This window comes from Musca autumnalis, unplaced genomic scaffold (assembly GCF_047663935.1).
Source record: "Musca autumnalis isolate F117 unplaced genomic scaffold, ASM4766393v1 scaffold_2, whole genome shotgun sequence".
Lineage (NCBI taxonomy): Eukaryota > Metazoa > Arthropoda > Insecta > Diptera > Muscidae > Musca > Musca autumnalis.
In genome coordinates, this window is record NW_027411755.1 from 228,367,509 (window position 1) to 228,385,034 (window position 17,526).

Consider the following 17,526-nt stretch of genomic DNA (forward strand, 5'->3'; position numbering starts at 1 on the left):
ACAAAACATGAAATACAATTCATTGCAAAGGAAAATTATTTGTTTTACGAATGAAAATAATGTTTTAAATTATTTATGTTTTAAATGGGATTTGGGACTCAACGTATTTGGGTAACACGGACGCTCAGAGAGCGTTGTTTTGATAGGTTGGTGAAATATTTGTGTACGTCCCGTCGTTATTTAGGTTTAGCAGTTATTTCCATTCAAAAGTTGTCACTTACAAATTCACCACTGGCCGACAAGGGTTAATTTCATCATCAGTCATTCATTCACAATAGAGCCCTAGCTATTGATTTAAAAAACATATGATGACCTACCTCAATAGCAAAGATAACATTTTCGTATAAGTTTATATAAAATCTGCTGAAATTATTACTTTGTTGCGAACTCATTAGTTATTTCAATAAAATTCCCTTAATATTGTTTGGAATGATTTGTTTTCTATTTCATATTTTATTACAATTCATTCATTCTTTCGGGCCTACTTCCCACATTTGACATTTCTCGCAACGAGTGGGCCACACTCCAACGAGTAAAAATGTTAAAATAGAGACTGCGAGAGAGTGTATTTCTGCGACATATGAGAGAATTGCAAAACAGTGACAAACACACGAAAATAAAGAAAAGAAGAACCATAAAAAAACTCATTCATAATTTAAATTAATTCAAATCAATATTAAAGTATTTTGTGTGTTAATTGGAAAAACAAGGTGAAATATTAAAAAAAAACAAATATTTGAGAAAGTTGGCAATCAATGCAAAATCTGTGTTATGGTTATCGATGATTCCGATAAGAAAAAAAAAACAGAGTGTGCTATTGTGAATGATTGAATGCAGTGCAAATATCAAAGTAGGAATGTGTTGTTCTTTTCGCAAACAAGATTATTATCAAAATATTGCATGTGAAATAAACGAAAAATAATCAATAAAGTTTAGTGTATTTTCAACCGGTTTCATTGGTTATTTAATATTTTCCGCTGTGCGGCCTTATCACTGATTCTCATTGAAAATTTTTTTCCCTACCGATAACCAAACCTAAAAAAGAACAACTAAAAATCATCTGTCTAAACAATTATTTGCCTATTGTGTGGGGGCATGCATATTGACTGTTGGAATTTATTGCATCCATTATTACAAATAAAAAGTGTTCCAAATCAATAACAAGTACGACCCGACCCCCTCAAAGATTCAAATCATCTGCGTGATTTTGTGTGTGAGTATTCTCAAAGATTCAAAATTAACATACATATTCCTTTTTAAACAGTGCCTTCATGTGTGGGACGAGATTCTATTACACTTCTATTAAAATTCTGAATAGTTGGTCCAGATTAACAGCTCAAACTCGTTCCTTAAATTGAACATAATCAAAAATAACTTGGGACTTACGTTTAGGGATCATTATAGAGGGAAGTATAAGGAATGTAATAGAGACTACGAAGACAACCTGCAGTCAAAACATGACTTGGCTATTATTTGAAGAAGAATTGAAACAAAAGGTGCCTTCTACACTTAGACCCCTTTTTAAAAAAGACTTCTATAGATATAATGTCCTCCGGGCCTTCTTCAATATATATTAATCGCTCTAAAGAGGTCTTCTATAGATGAAAATCCCCCTAAAAGGTTCTTCAGTAGTATTGTATAGCAACAATGCCACTTGGAACTTTAGGACCATTATCGAGAGAAATAGGGAAAATAAGAAATTAATAAAATTATATACTAAATATTTTATTGCGAGAGGTATATGAGTAGTGGCAGTATATATTGCGACTTTTCGGTGCCCATATCTCGGGAAGCATTGGCATCTAACAGCAAATTGTACTATTGTAGTAAGAATCACAGGACATTCTATTAAAATGTTTACAATTTAAATTGCCTTAAACTCAACTTTACCCGGAAAGAGATATTGGCCGTGCCATGGTCCATCATGGGACTTGATCTAAGTTTGGGAGTTACTCCTTTCGATAATATATTACTGTAAACAGAACCACAAGACCTACCCTTCTTTAAAATTTTTAAAATTATCCTCCGATTTACATCTTCTTGGAACTTACTGTACGTTTGCAAATATATTATGATTTGAAAGTTTTCGGAAAGTATGTTATTGTGATCATATGTTGTGGTAACAGGAGCAGGGATGTGGCTGCTTCAATGGGTTGTAACCACAAATCTACTGGAATTATTTAAGTAGGTTTGCACGGTGCAATCGATCTTTGCTCTATAAGAATTTAGCCGAGGCAATATCCCGTAGCGTAGTTGAGCTAATACTACTCTGGTTTGTCGTGGCAGCTGACACTCCTCATCTGCGATAGATGGGGGATATACTCCGAGGACTTCATTCATGCTATATTTGCTTATGGCCTTAGCAACTTCGGCCGTTCTCTTATGTATCGTTGGACCTCCCTCTCTAGATATTTAAGATCCTTCCTGATATGTCTGGGTTTGTCGGGCCTAGCCAGCAGATGGTGATTAGGATGGCTCTCACGGTAACATCCGAGCAAGTACTGCAACGAAAGCATCTCATTGTGTTGCTGTACTGGAAGAATCTTTGCCTTTAAAGAGTTGAGGAGGCACCCTGTTTACTGTTCTCAGGGCGGCATTCTGACAAGTTTGAATCTCTTTCCAATGCGTATCAACTAAATTCAGAGACCAAACTGGCACCGCATAGCTTACCACAGACCGACCTATCGCGTTATATGTAGTCAACAAGGTTTCTTTATCTGCACCCCTAGTGCTGCCGACTAGGGACTTGAAGACCTTGTTCCTACATTTCAGTTTGTCGCAGATAGCTGTGGCATGCGAGGATGACGTGAGCGTAGTGTCGAATGTATCCATGTATCCCCAAGAATTTTGGTGTAGCTTCTACTCAGAATTCTGCTATCATAGACCATGACATTCACCTCTGCGGTCCTTGTGGTGAACAGAGTGGCCGTAGATTATGTGACGGATATTTGCATATTCCTCGCACAGAAAAAGGTCGTAATATCGTTCAATAGGAGTTTTGCCATTTTCAAATGATGTTAGGGAAGGCAGGGCAAATGATATTAGGGACAACAAGATCGTAAAATCATCCACATACGTAACGATCTCAATGCTATATAGAGGAGGGGTGGAATACAGAAAAAGTTCCAGAGATATCACCCCACCTTGGGGTACTCCCTGTTTCACTCTACGAAGCTTCGACTTCTTGTTTCCGAATTCCATGTACGACTGGCGTCCATACAGAAGGTATTCTGCTCGATATCATCAAACAGTGTGGAGTGCTTGAAGGTATCTAAAGCTCTTGGCAAGTCGAGAGCAGTGTTGCTGGTTTAGTCCTCGACAAATAGGTTAAGAAGTTTCATGTAGCGCTGTGGCAGTTCTGTGCTGCTTGTTGAATCCATCGTGATCGATCGGCAACTGGACAGCTATTTCCGATGCCGGGGAGTAGTAAAAATTTAAAAGTCGTTGCTACGTGCGACAAAAACGGAATCGGTCAGTATGATTCAACTTTGCCGGCATCCTCGCCTGGCTTCAGTAGCGGGACCACCTGCTATTTCCAGTTTTTGGGCACAATGTGAGTGGCTACGATTCATTGCTTATGATTAGCAATTGGATATCTATTTTAAGGATCTTTTCTTCGGACGACGGAAGCGAAATCGGACTGTACGATACCCCTTTTCTGGCATCGTTGCCTGGCTTCAGTAGTTGGGATGGTGTTTGTGTGGGATTGTGTGAAGATAATGTTTGGAGCGGTAGGTTTAGGAAGTTTGGTACATTAATGAGACTCAAGTTTGTGGGATTACCCGATCAATCGGGTGGACGTCTGAACATGGACGGTTGCAATCGTGAAGTCTCCGATTATGATGCTTAACACCCCCTTACTTTTTTAGTCCAAGATGTGAGGATTATTGCGGTGGATTTTGGCGGTAAACATTTTAATGGTTGGGTAGTTCTTCTTAGTTTTCTCATTGACCGTGCAAAACGTAGATCTATAAATCTGCCCAGCCTATATACCCCACGGTCATAACGTAGGACAAATTGCCACAACTTATGATGAGCATTAAAGTCCCCCCAAGACCAGACGGTTATAACCTTCCAAAAGCGGGCTAATGCTGGGCATATAACCTGGAGTACATATATTAATCGATGGGGTGTATACGGTCATCAGCTACTCTACCTCTGCAGTTCCACACTTGGCTGCTATCCCCATACATTTCATGTACGGGTCATTAGAGCCAGGCCCAGGCGAGATACATAGGTCTACTTCTGGTACCATCCTTCCTCAGTGCGTTGTAACGATCACAACACTGTATGCTGGATTTAGTTTCGTGGATGCGGACGGATAGTTGTATTGATGCCGGGTGTAGCGAGGGCCTTGGTAGCAGGATTGGCATCTGTTTAGTGTACCTGGAACAATGTTTCTCTGTAGGAATTGAGAATGCTACTGCAACCAGACTTGCGAGTTGTGCCCATATGAAAAGAGTTTTCTTGTGTTGTTTCTTACACCGACGCGACTATGCTATTCTTCCGATTCTTCCGAAAGTCCGCTATTTTCTTGATCCTACCTCGGAGTCCTTTGAAAATGTTAGCATTTTTTGGGATTTGAACAACAACGACTGGTTTTAAGTGCTGTTGCTGTTGGAGGGACTGCGGGTAGTCTCGTATACTGATGAAAATTACTCACTAGACGCTGTGTGTTGCAGCACCCACTCACGACATCTATTGCATCGCACAGAAGTTTGAGTTGGATGTAACAAGTCAAGTAGATCCAAATTGGTCCTATGGGCATTCGTCTTTGTAATTGCTGCCGGCAAGGTTTTTTTGAGCTTCTTACCCATCAACTCAGGAAGTATGAATTTCAAACCGTTCCGAAACATGTCCTTTAACTGCTCTTTGGATAAAATGTTGAAATGCTGTTTGGGAGGTATCCGAAGGAGTGGACTGATATAGTCAATATTCGAACCCAAGAAGAATTTGCAAATCACCATTTTAGCTAAAATTTTTGAGCTTTTGTGAGGGATGTAGCGGAAGGAGTAGCCCGAATGTGCGCATCAGCTTACCAGGACTAGCTTATCCTCGATTTTTTAAAGATTAATTTTTCAAAACTCTTGGAATTTTAAAAATTAATTATTCAAAAATCGTGGATTTTTTTCCTAAGATATTTTTTTCAAAAATCGTGGATTTTATAAAGATGATTTTTTCAAAAATCTTGGATTTTTTAAAGATTAATTTTTCAAAAATCGTGGATTTTTTTTAAGATATTTTTTTTTTCAAAATTCTTGGATTTTTTAAAGATTCTTCTTCTTCTTTATTTGCAAATCCGTATTCGGATATTAGCGATCATACAAAGATTAAAGATTAATTAATTAAAGATTAATTTTTCAAAAATCGTGGATTTTTTTAAAGATTAATTTTACAAAAAATTTTGGATTTTTTAAAGATTAGATCTTCAAAAATCGAGGATTTTTTAAAGATTAATTTTTCAAAAATCACGGATTTTTTAAAAATTAATTTTTCAAACATCCCGCATTTTTTAAAGACTAATTTTTCAAAAATCATGGATTTTTAAAGTTTAATTATTCAATACTCGTGGATTTTTTAAAGATTAAATTCTCAAAAATCGTGGATTTTTTAAAGATTACTTTTTTCAAAAATCGTGGATTTTTCAAAGATTAATTTCTCAAAAATCGTAGATTTTTCAAAGATTAATTTTTCAAAAATCGTGGATTTTTTAAAGATTAATTTTTCAAAAATCGTGGATTTTTTAAAGAATAATTTTTCAAAAATCGTGGATTTTTTAAAGATTAGGTTTTCAAAAATCGTGGATTTTTTAAAGATTAAGTTTTCAAAAATCGTGGATTTTTTAAAGATTAATTTTTCAAAAATCTTGGATTTTTTAAAGACTAATTTTTCAAAAATTGTGGATTTTTCAAAGATTGATTTCTCAAAAATCGTGGATTTTTTAAAGACTAATTTTTAAAAATTTTGGATTTTTTAAAGACTAATTTTTCAAAAATTGTGGATTTTTCAAAGATTGATTTCTCAAAAATTTTGGATTTTTCAAAGATTGATTTCTCAAAAATCGTGGATTTTTCAAAGATTGATTTCTCAAAAATCATGGATTTTTCAAAGATTAATTTCTCAAAATTCGTGGATTTTTTAAAGATTAATTTTTCAATAATCGTGGATTTTTTAAAGATTAATTTTTCAAAAATCGTGGATTTTTTAAAGATTAATTTTTCAATAATCGTGGATTTTTTAAAGATTAATTTTTCAAAAATCGTGGATTTTTTAAAGATTAATTTTTCAAAAATCGTGGATTTTTTAAAGATTAATTTTTCAAAAATCGTGGATTTTTTAAAGATTAATTTTTCAAAAATCGTGGATTTTTTAAAGATTAATTTTTCAAAAATCGAGTATTTTTTAAAGATAAATTTTTCAAAAATCGTGGATTTTTTAAAGATTAATTTTTCAAAAATCGTGGATTTTTTAAAGATTAATTTTTCAAAAATCGTGGATTTTTTAAAGATTAATTTTTCAACAATCGTGGATTTTTTAAAGATTAATTTTTCAAAAATCGTGGATTTTTTAAAGATTAATTTTTCAAAAATCGTGGATTTTTTAAAGATTAATTTTTCAAAAATCGTGGATTTTTTAAAGATTAATTTTTCAAAAATCGTGGATTTTTTAAAGATTAATTTAATTTTTCAAAAATCGTGGATTTTTTTAAAGATTAATTTTTCAAAAATCGTGGATTTTTTAATAATTAATTTTTCAAAAATCGTGGATTTTTTAAAGATTAATTTTCCAAAAATCGTGGATTTTGTAAAGATTAATTTTTCAAAAATCGTGGATTTTTTAAAGATTAATTTTTCAAAAATCGTGGATTTTTTAAAGATTAATTTTTCAAAAATCGTGGATTTTTTAAAGATTAATTTTTCAAAAATCGTGGATTTTTTAAAGATTAATTTTTCAAAAATAGTGGATTTTTTAAAGATTAATTTTTCAAAAATCGTGGATTTTTTAAAGATTAATTTTTCAAAAATCGTGGATTTTTTAAAGATTAATTTTTCAAAAATCGTGGATTTTTTAAAGATTAATTTTTCAAAAATCGTGGATTTTTTAAAGATTAATTTTTCAAAAATCGTGGATTTTTTAAAGATTAATTTTTCAAAAATCGTGGATTTTTTAAAGATTAATTTTTCAAAAATCGTGGATTTTTTAAAGATTAATTTTTCAAAAATCGTGGATTTTTTAAAGATTAATTTTTCAAAAATCGTGGATTTTTTAAAGATTAATTTTTCAAAAATCGTGGATTTTTTAAAGATTAATTTTTCAAAAATCGTGGATTTTTTAAAGATTAATTTTTCAAAAATCGTGGATTTTTTAAAGATTAATTTTTCAAAAATCGTGGATTTTTTAAAGATTAATTTTTCAAAAATCGTGGATTTTTTAAAGATTAATTTTTCAAAAATCGTGGATTTTTTAAAGATTAATTTTTCAAAAATCGTGGATTTTTTAAAGATTAATTTTTCAAAAATCGTGGATTTTTTAAAGATTAATTTTTCAAAAATCGTGGATTTTTTAAAGATTAATTTTTCAAAAATCGTGGATTTTTTAAAGATTAATTTTTCAAAAATCGTGGATTTTTTAAAGATTAATTTTTCAAAAATCGTGGATTTTTTAAAGATTAATTTTTCAAAAATCGTGGATTTTTTAAAGATTAATTTTTCAAAAATCGTGGATTTTTTAAAGATTAATTTTTCAAAAATCGTGGATTTTTTAAAGATTAATTTTTCAAAAATCGTGGATTTTTAAAGATTAATTTTTCAAAAATCGTGGATTTTTAAAGATTAATTTTTCAAAAATCGTGGATTTTTAAAGATTAATTTTTCAAAAATCGTGGATTTTTTAAAGATTAATTTTTCAAAAATCGTGGATTTTTTAAAGACTAATTTTTCAAAAATCGTGGATTTTTAAAGATTAATTTTTCAAAAATCGTGGATTTTTTAAAGATTAATTTTTCAAAAATCGTGGATTTTTAAAGATTAATTTTTCAAAAATCGTGGATTTTTTAAAGATTAATTTTTCAAACATCGTGGATTTTTTAAAGATTAATTTTTCAAAAATCGTGGATTTTTAAACATTAATTTTTCAAAAATCGTGGATTTTTTAAAGATTAATTTTTCAAACATCGTGGATTTTTTAAAGATTAATTTTTCAAAAATCGTGGATTTTTTAAATATTAATTTTTCAAAAATCGTGGATTTTTTAAATATTAATTTTTCAAAAATCGTGGATTTTTTATAAATTAATTTTTCAAAAATCGTCGATTTTTTATAAATTAATTTTTCAAAAATCGTGGATTTTTTATAAATTAATTTTTCAAAAATCGTCGATTTTTTATAAATTAATTTTTCAAAAATCGTCGATTTTTTTAAATTAATTTTTCAAAAATCGTGGATTTTTTAAAGATTAATTTTTCAAAAATCGTGGATTTTTTAAAGATTAATTTTTCAAAAATCGTGGATTTTTTAAAGATTAATTTTTCAAAAAATCGTGGATTTTTTAAAGATTAATTTTTCAAAAATCGTGGATTTTTTAAAGATTAATTTTTCAAAAAATCGTGGATTTTTTAAAGATTAATTTTTCAAAAATCGTGGATTTTTTAAAGATTAATTTTTCAAAAATCGTGGATTTTTTAAAGATTAATTTTTCAAAAATCGTGGATTTTTTAAAGATTAATTTTTCAAAAATCGTGGATTTTTTAAAGATTAATTTTTCAAAAATCGTGGATTTTTTAAAGATTAATTTTTCAAAAATCGTGGATTTTTTAAAGATTAATTTTTCAAAAATCGTAGATTTTTTAAAGATTAATTTTTCAAAAATCGTGGATTTTTTAAAGATTAATTTTTCAAAAGTCGTGGATCTTTTAAAGATTAATTTTTCAAAAATCGTGGATTTTTTATAGATTAATTTTTCAAAAATCGTGGATTTTTTAAAGATTAATTTTTCAAAAATCGTGTTTTTTAAGAAAATTTATTAAAGATTGTTATTTGTAAAAATCGTGGATTTTTTAAAGATTAATTTTTCAAAAATCGTGGATTTTTCCTAAAATATTTTGGATGTTTTAATGATTAATTTTTCAAAAATCGTGGAATTTTTATAGATTAATTTTTCAAAATTGTTGATTTTTTAAAGATTAATTTTTCAAAAATCGTGGATTTTTTAAAGATTAATTTTTCAAAAATCGTGGATTTTTTAAAGATAATTTTTCAAAAATCGTGGATTTTTTAAAGATTAATTTTTCAAAAATCGTGGATTTTTTAAAGATTATTTTTTCAAAAATCGTGGATTTTTTAAGATTATTTTTTCAAAAATCGTGGATTTTTTAAAGATTAATTTTTCAAAAATCGTGGATTTTTTAAAGATTAATTTTTCAAAAATCGTGGATTTTTTATAGATTAATTTTTCAAAAATCGTGGATTTTTTATAGATTAATTTTTCAAAAATCGTGGATTTTTTAAAGATTAATTTTTCAAAAATCGCGGATTTTTTAAAGATTAATTTTTCAAAAATCGTGGATTTTTTAAAGATTAATTTTTCAAAAATCGTGGATTTTTTAAAGATTAATTTTTCAAAAATCGTGGATTTTTTAAAGATTAATTTTTTAAAAATCGTGCATTTTTTAAAGATTAATTTTTCAAAAATCGTGGATTTTTTAAAGATTAATTTTTCAAAAATCGTGGATTTTTTAAAGATTAATTTTTCAAAAATCGTGGATTTTTTAAAGATTAATTTTTTAAAAATCGTGCATTTTTTAAAGATTAATTTTTCAAAAATCGTGGATTTTTTAAAGATTAATTTTTCAAAAATCGTGGATTTTTTAAAGATTAATTTTTCAAAAATCGTGAATTTTTTAAAGAATAATTTTTCAAAAATCGTGGATTTTTTAAAGATTAATTTTTCAAAAATCGTGGATTTTTTAAAGATTAATTTTTCAAAAATCGTGGATTTTTTAAAGATTAATTTTTCAAAAATCGTGGATTTTTTAAAGATTAATTTTTCAAAAATCGTGGATTTTTTAAAGATTCATTTTTCAAAAATCGTGGATTTTTTAAAGATTAATTTTTCAAAAATCGTGGATTTTTTAAAGATTCATTTTTCAAAAATCGTGGATTTTTTAAAGATTAATTTTTCAAAAATCGTGGATTTTTTAAAGATTAATTTTTCAAAAATCGTGGATTTTTTAAAGATTAATTTTTCAAAAATCGTGGATTTTTTAAAGATTAATTTTTCAAAAATCGTGGATTTTTTAAAGATTAATTTTTCAAAAATCGTGGATTTTTTAAAGATTAATTTTTCAAAAATCGTGGATTTTTTAAAGATTAATTTTTCAAAAATCGTGAATTTTTTAAAGATTAATTTTTCAAAAATCGTGGATTTTTTAAAGATTAATTTTTCAAAAATCATGGATTTTTTAAATATTAATTTTTCAAATATGTTGGATTTTTTAAAGATTAATTTTTCAAAAATGTTGGATTTTTTAAAGATTAATTTTTCAAACATCTTGGATTTTTTAAAGATTAATTTTTCAAAAATCGTGGATTTTTTAAAGATTAATTTTTCAAAATTGGTAGATTTTTTAACATTAAATATCGTGGTTTTATAACATCCTTTTTTTCAAAAATCGTGGATTTTGTAACATTATTTTTTAAATTTCATACCTTCAGACCAGACGGACATGGCTAAATCGATTCCAAATTGACTGAAACGGATTTCGTACATTCATGGTGTCCAAAACAACTATGTCTATTAGGTACATTATTGATCGAATCTTAGTAAATATACCCTAGCCTTACTGCTGTGGATATATATGCACATTAAATGAACTTAATTGATTCGTATTTCGATTTCATTAGTTTAAACAATCTATTGGGTTGTTGTTGGTATTTTTCTTGTGCTAGAATTTCCATTTCATACACATTTTACGCATTGTTTTAATACCCTCAATTTTGTTGCAATTAATTTAAGCTCATTAATTGTCCAATGTGGAATTTCAATTCTCTGGTTAAACCGATAAGACAAAACTGCATGTTAAAAATAATAGGTAACAGAATTTGAGTCAAATGTGATTAGCGGAATTATAAATACATATTTAAATAATAAATAAATATTTAATTTAAAAAGCAAATATTAAAAAATTACGAAAATTATAGAATTTTGGTTTATCGAAGTTTATTGTTGACGTTTAAAATCTACGTAATATCGGACTCATCGTTCTTTAATCTTTTGAAAATGTCTTAGGCAACTTGGTGTACTTACCTATTACCTCATTATGAATATTTCTACAGATTGGAAAAATATATTCTAGAACATTCTTTAAACAAACTTAAAACCCATTTTTTGCTTTTTTGAAATATATTTCACATGTACATATTTCATAGCAGCTTTATCGCCTAATATGGAAAATATATTTTATTGCTCATGATTTTACCTTTCCAATTGCTACTCACCTATCTTGAAAATCTTTACGCCTATTGCACGCACGCATACATTAACAATGTAAATGCATATTAATAAATATATTTTAAAAATATTTAATTCAAATGAAAATCTTACAAATATGTACAGATAATTTATTACTTTGTTGTTTTTGCACATTTATGGTAATACAAAACCTACTTACCTTATTTTAACATCCCGGATATCTTAAAATAAATCTTCTAATCTAAATCGAAAGTAAGTGGCTGGCCACACAAAATTCTAGATAAATGGTTTACTAATTGATTTCGCATTCAATTGCTACTGAACTTCTTGCTCCCATTTAGTTGCAAAACAAAAGAAATAGGCGTTAAGTGAGATCGAGTTGTGTATTATGCACCCTTCTTACGGCATGAAATTTTATAATGGAGGATTTTTTTAAGATTATTTTTCAACAATTGTGAATATTATAAAGATTCATTTTATAAAAATCGTGGACCTTTTAAGGATAATTTTTTCAAAAATCGTGGTTTTTTAAAGACATGTTTTTTTTTTAAATCGTGATTTTAAAGACTAATTTTTCAAAAATTGTAGGTTTTCAAAAATTATTTTTTTTTAAATCGTGGATTTTTTCAAGATGTTTTTCACAAAAATCTTAAAGTTTTAGAAATCCTTTTTTTTAAACATGGATTTTTAAAAATTATTTTTTCAAAAATTAAGTATTTTTAAAAATTAATATTTTTTAAAAAACATTTTTTCAAAAATTCTAGATTTTTCTTTCTTTTCAAAATTCGTGGATTTTTAAAAAATATTTCTTTTAAATCGTGGGTTTTTAAAAAATATTTCTTTTAAATCGTGGTTTTTTAGTTAGTTATTAGTTATTTATCCAATCCATATACTAATACAAAAGCCTTCAAGGCCAATAAATAGTATTAACAAAATATTAAATTCCGAGTAGAAATAATTATAAAATCTAATTCTTAATGCGTGTTGGTATAATTGGCTCCCCTGCCATTAAAAAATGAAAATCAAGAAAGAGAAAAAAGTATAGCTAAAAAGTGGCCAATAAGCACAAAACATAATTACAGTACAATAAGCAAGGTACATGTCGAGTTTCAATATTGCAACCAAACACCATAGAAGTCATTTTATAGACTTTCATAGACTCAATAAAAAGCGGGAAATTTTTTGTTACATAGCAAACGTCATGGAAGACAAAAGAAAATCAAGCAATAAGCACAAACATTGTGAGCAAATCTATATTTCAGGTTGAGAAGTAATATGATTCAGCACTTTAAGCCGAAAAGCATTATTGGAATGTGAAAAAACTCTCAGATCAAGAGGTAAATAATTCAATAATCTTGCAACGCGTATTAAGAGCGACTTTTCAAAAGTAAAGTTGTATATTCTAGGTATAAAAAGTTATGTATTCCTCGGTGAAGAAATAAAGCTAAACATGTTAGCCAATGAAGCAGGTGTACCAATCTTAATTATTTTGTGATAAGTGCACAACAGCTTACAATTGACAAATTCCTCGAAATCAACACCCAAAAAACTCTCAACATAACTAGATATATGTTCACGACGTCTCACACCGAAGACAAACCGGGCAACAGAGTTGACAATACGTCTCAGCCTCAATAAATTTCGTTCTATCGTACCAGAAACCACTTCTAAGCCATAATTGATAAAAGGCATGAGTAGAGCTGAAGCTAGACATCGTTTGACCCATGGAGGAAGGTATACATTAATAGAATACAATCTGCGAATGGTACTAAAGACTTTCCGCTGAATAGAGTCGATGTGAAATTCGAATGAAAGCTTATCATCTTATCTTTTATATTATCTTTTCAAACATGGGATTTTTAAAAATTATTTGTTCAAAATCATGGATTTTTTAAATTATTTTTTCCAAAAACTTGGATTTTATTTTAAGATTAAGTTTTCAGAAATCGTGGATTTTTTTTAAGACTCATTTTTCAAAAATCCTAAATTATTCAAAGGCTGCGCTAAGCGTTTTCATGAAAGCACAACTAAATGGGAAAATCCCCATTGTTGTTGTAAAAAACAAAACAAAATGCATTTGAAAGAAGAAAAGTTCGAGGACATCGAAGCCGCTCCACATCCGATATGTCTGAGGAGACTTTACCAAAGTCGAAACATGCATGTCACATAGTGGTGGGTGTGTGGGTTCGAATCGTCGTCGGCTTCCTTTTTCACTTGCATTATTCATTGATCATCAAGCTCGATTCCAATGAGAAATTCATTAAAAATCAATATTTAGAGATTAATTTTTTAAAAATCGTGGATATTTTAAAGATTAATTTTTCAAAAATCGTGGATTTTTTTGAGATTCATTTTTCAAATATCCTGTATTTTTTGAGTCATTTTTCAAAAATCGTCTGTTTTTTAAAAATTATTTTTTCAAAAATCGTTTGTTTTTTAAAAATTATTTTTTCAAAAATCGTGGATTTTTAAAAATTATTTTTTCAAAAGTCGTGGATTTTTAAAAAAATATTTTTTCAAAATCGTGGATTTAAATTTTTTTTCAAAAATCGTGGATTTTTTAAAAATATTTTTTCAAAATATTTTTTTTTTAATCGAGGATTTTTGAAATTTATTTTTAAAAATCGTGGATCTTTTAAAAATAATTTTTTCAAAATCGTGGATCTTTTAAAAATTATTGTTTCAAAAATCGTGGATGTTTAAAATTATTTTTTCAAAATCGTGGATTTTTATTTTTTTAAATGGTGGATTTTTAACAAATTATAACAAATCGTGGATTTTTTAAAAACAATTTTTTTTCAAAAATTCTAGATTTTTCTTTCTTTTCAAAAATCGTGGATTTTTAAAAAAATATTTCTTTTAAATCGTGGGTTTTAATTCCTTTTTTCCAAAAACCGTAGCTTTTTAAAAATTATTTTTTTACAATCGTTTATATTATTTTTTGAAACGCGGGATTTTAAAAATTATTTGTTCAAAAACACGGATTTTTTAAAAATAAGTTTTTCAAAAATCGTGGATTTTTTAAAAATTATTTTTTTAAAAATTGTGGATTTTTTAAAAATTATTTTTTCAAAAATCGTGGATTTTTTAAAAATTATTTTTTCAAAAATCGTGGATTTTTTAAAAATATTTTTTTCAAAAATCGTGGATTTTTTAAAAATATTTTTTTCAAAAATCGTGGTTTTAAATTTTTTTCAGAAATCGTGGATTTTTTAAAAATTATTTTTTCAAAAATCGTGGCTTTACATTTTTTTCAAAAATCGTGGATTTTTTAAAAATTATTTTTTCAAAAATCGTGGATTTTTTAAAAATTATTTTTTCAAAAATCGTGGATTTTTTAAAAATTATTTTTTCAAAAATCGTTGATTTTTTAAAAATTATTTTTTCAAAAATCGTGGATTTTTTAAAAATTATTTTTTCAAAAATCGTGGATTTTTTAAAAATTATTTTTTCAAAAATCGTGGATTTTTTAAAAATTATTTTTTCAAAAATCGTGGATTTTTTAAAAATTATTTTTTCAAAAATCGTGGATTTTTTAAAAATTATTCTTTAAAAAATCGTGGATTTTTTAAAATTTTCTTTTCAAAAATCGTGGATTTTTAAAAACTATTTTTTTCAAAAATCGTGGATTTTTAAAAACTATTTTTTTTTCAAAAATCGTGGATTTTTAAAGACTATTTTTTTTTTCAAAAATCGTGGATTTTTAAAGACTATTTTTTTTCAAAAATCCTGGATTTTTAAAAACTATTTTTTTTCAAAAATCGTGGATTTTTTTAAAACATTTTTTTCAAAAATCGTGGATTTTTTAATAATTAATTTTTCAATTTATTTTAAGATTATGTTTTCAGAAATCGAGGATTTTTTAAGACTTATTTTTCAAAAACCTTGGATTTTTAAAGATTAATTTTTTAAAAATCGTGGATTTTTTAAAGATTCATTTTTCAATAATCGTGGATTTTTTTAAGATTCATTTTGCAAAAATCCTGTATTTTTAGAGATTCAGTTTTAAAAATTGTGCATTTTTTAAAAAATCGTGGATTTTTAAAATTAATCAAAATCGTGGATTTTTTATTTTGTTTTTTAAATTGTGGATTTTTAGAATTATTTTATCAAAACCGTGGATTTTTAATTTTTTTTTAAGTCGTGGATTTTTAATTTTCTTTTTTTTTAAATTATTTCTTCCAAAAATCTTGGATTTTTAAAAAAATGTTTTCAAAAATCTTGGATTTTTAAAAAATATGTTTTCAAAAATCTTGGATTTTTAAAAAATACGTTTTCAAAAATCTTGGATTTTTCAAAAAATTTTGAATTTAAAAGCCTTTTTTTCAAAGATGTTGCATTTTTTAAAAAAAATTTCCAAATCCTGGATGTTTAAAATTTGTTTTTTCAAAATCGTAGATGTTTCAAAAGTTATTATTTCAAAAGTCGTAGTTCGTTTAAAATTTATTTTTTCAAAAGTCGTGGATATTTCATTTTTTATTTTTTTTTTAAATATTTTTGTAAAGAAATAGTTAAAATTATTTTTCAAAAATCTTGTGGTTTTAAAAATTGTGTTTTCAAAAATATCGGATTTTAAAAAATTATTATTTTTTAAAAATCTTGGATTTTAAAAAATTATTTTTTGTTTTTTCAAAAATCTTTAAATATCCAAGATGTTTGAAAAAAAAAATAATTTTTTAAAATCCAAGATTTTTGAAAAAAAAATTAATAAATAATTTATTTTTTTCAAAAATCGTGAACTTTTTTAAAAATATTTTTTTTTCAAAATCGCAGAAGTTTCAAGAATTATTATTTCTAAAATTGTGGTTCTTTTACAATTTATTTTTCAAAAGTCGTAGATATTTTTTCATTTTTTTATGTTATTATATTATTTTTATCAGAAATTGCGGTTTTTTTAAATATATTTTTTTAAAGAATTGTAGATTTTTTAAAAAATATGTTTTTAAATCGTGGATATTTAAGTATTATTTTTTTAAAAAGGTGGATTTTTTTAAAAATAAGTTTCTAAAAAATCTTGCTTTTTTAAATAATTTTCTAAAAAATCGTAGTTTTTTAAAAACTGTAAAAAATCTTGATTTTTTAAAAATCATTTTTTCAAAATTGCAGATTTTTAATGACTAATTTTTCAAAACTCATTGATTTTTTAAAGTTTTTTTTTTCAAAACTCGTCGATTTTATAAAGATTAGTTTTCAAGACTCGTTGATTAAAAAAAAAAATTCATTTACAATCGTAAACTTTTTTACTAATTTTCCATAAACGTGCATATTTTATAGATTTTTTATGAGGTACGTGATGCCGTAGGGCGTCATATAATAGACTCTACCTACAAAATTAAATATTTTTCCATCGTGATTTTCTCATACCGCAACAAAAGCAGTAGTAACTCACTTCACCAGCTCTAGTTATTTATTTGGGTGGCATGAAGTTGTTGTGGGCCATGTGGGGTGGCCTACGTCGTCGTCTGTTGTATGTTCGTTCGTTGGTTGCTGTTGTTGGTTATTGCTTTGGATAGTTTTGGAACAAACATAACACACACCGAATGAAAAGAAAACAAATAGTTTTTCTTTCAACGTCGATCGAAGAACGACGAATTAAAACCGCGTACTATGAACGTCGGACAACCACAAAATGTGGCTTAAGGCGCGGGATGCCATGAACGGAATTTCATTTACGGATAATGCTGCTATGCTTTTCTACTGAACTTTTGTTGTATATTGTGATTTTTGCTTTTTAGGGAACGAAATAAGTTGAAATTTGTTTTTCATCGCGACCTTATTGTGGAGCAAGTTAAAGAAAGAAGAAAAAACAACGAAAAACAAATTGAAACAAGTAATGTGAAATGAAGTGCTGAAAAGTTCATAGCCCGCGATAATGTTATGTCAATAATTAGCCAAAAAACAAAAAAACAAATAAGTAAATAAAATAAAGGAAAATGAAATGAAATAAAAGTGATTTAAGTATAAAGATTGATAGAAGATTTTTTAATAAAAGTAAGAAAATTAAGTTGAGTGAAAGATACTAAAGTTGTTGATATGTGTATCTAAGCTAATGAAAAT

General features: G+C 26.9%; 1 protein-coding gene across 2 annotated transcripts in view; it reads left to right on the plus strand.

The window, feature by feature from the left end:
• The first annotated feature begins 575 nt into the window (after positions 1-575).
• LOC141395335 (UPF0047 protein YjbQ) overlaps positions 576-17,526 on the plus strand; it is a 180,370-nt gene continuing 163,419 nt past the window's right edge. Inside the window, exon 1 of one of the 2 annotated variants that reach the window (XM_073971007.1) lies at positions 576-1,213. The gene's annotated coding sequence lies outside the window, so the exon portion shown is untranslated. Of the gene's footprint in view, positions 1,214-13,550; positions 17,461-17,526 lie in introns of those variants that run through there. The other variant, XM_073971008.1, reaches the window with a different exon arrangement.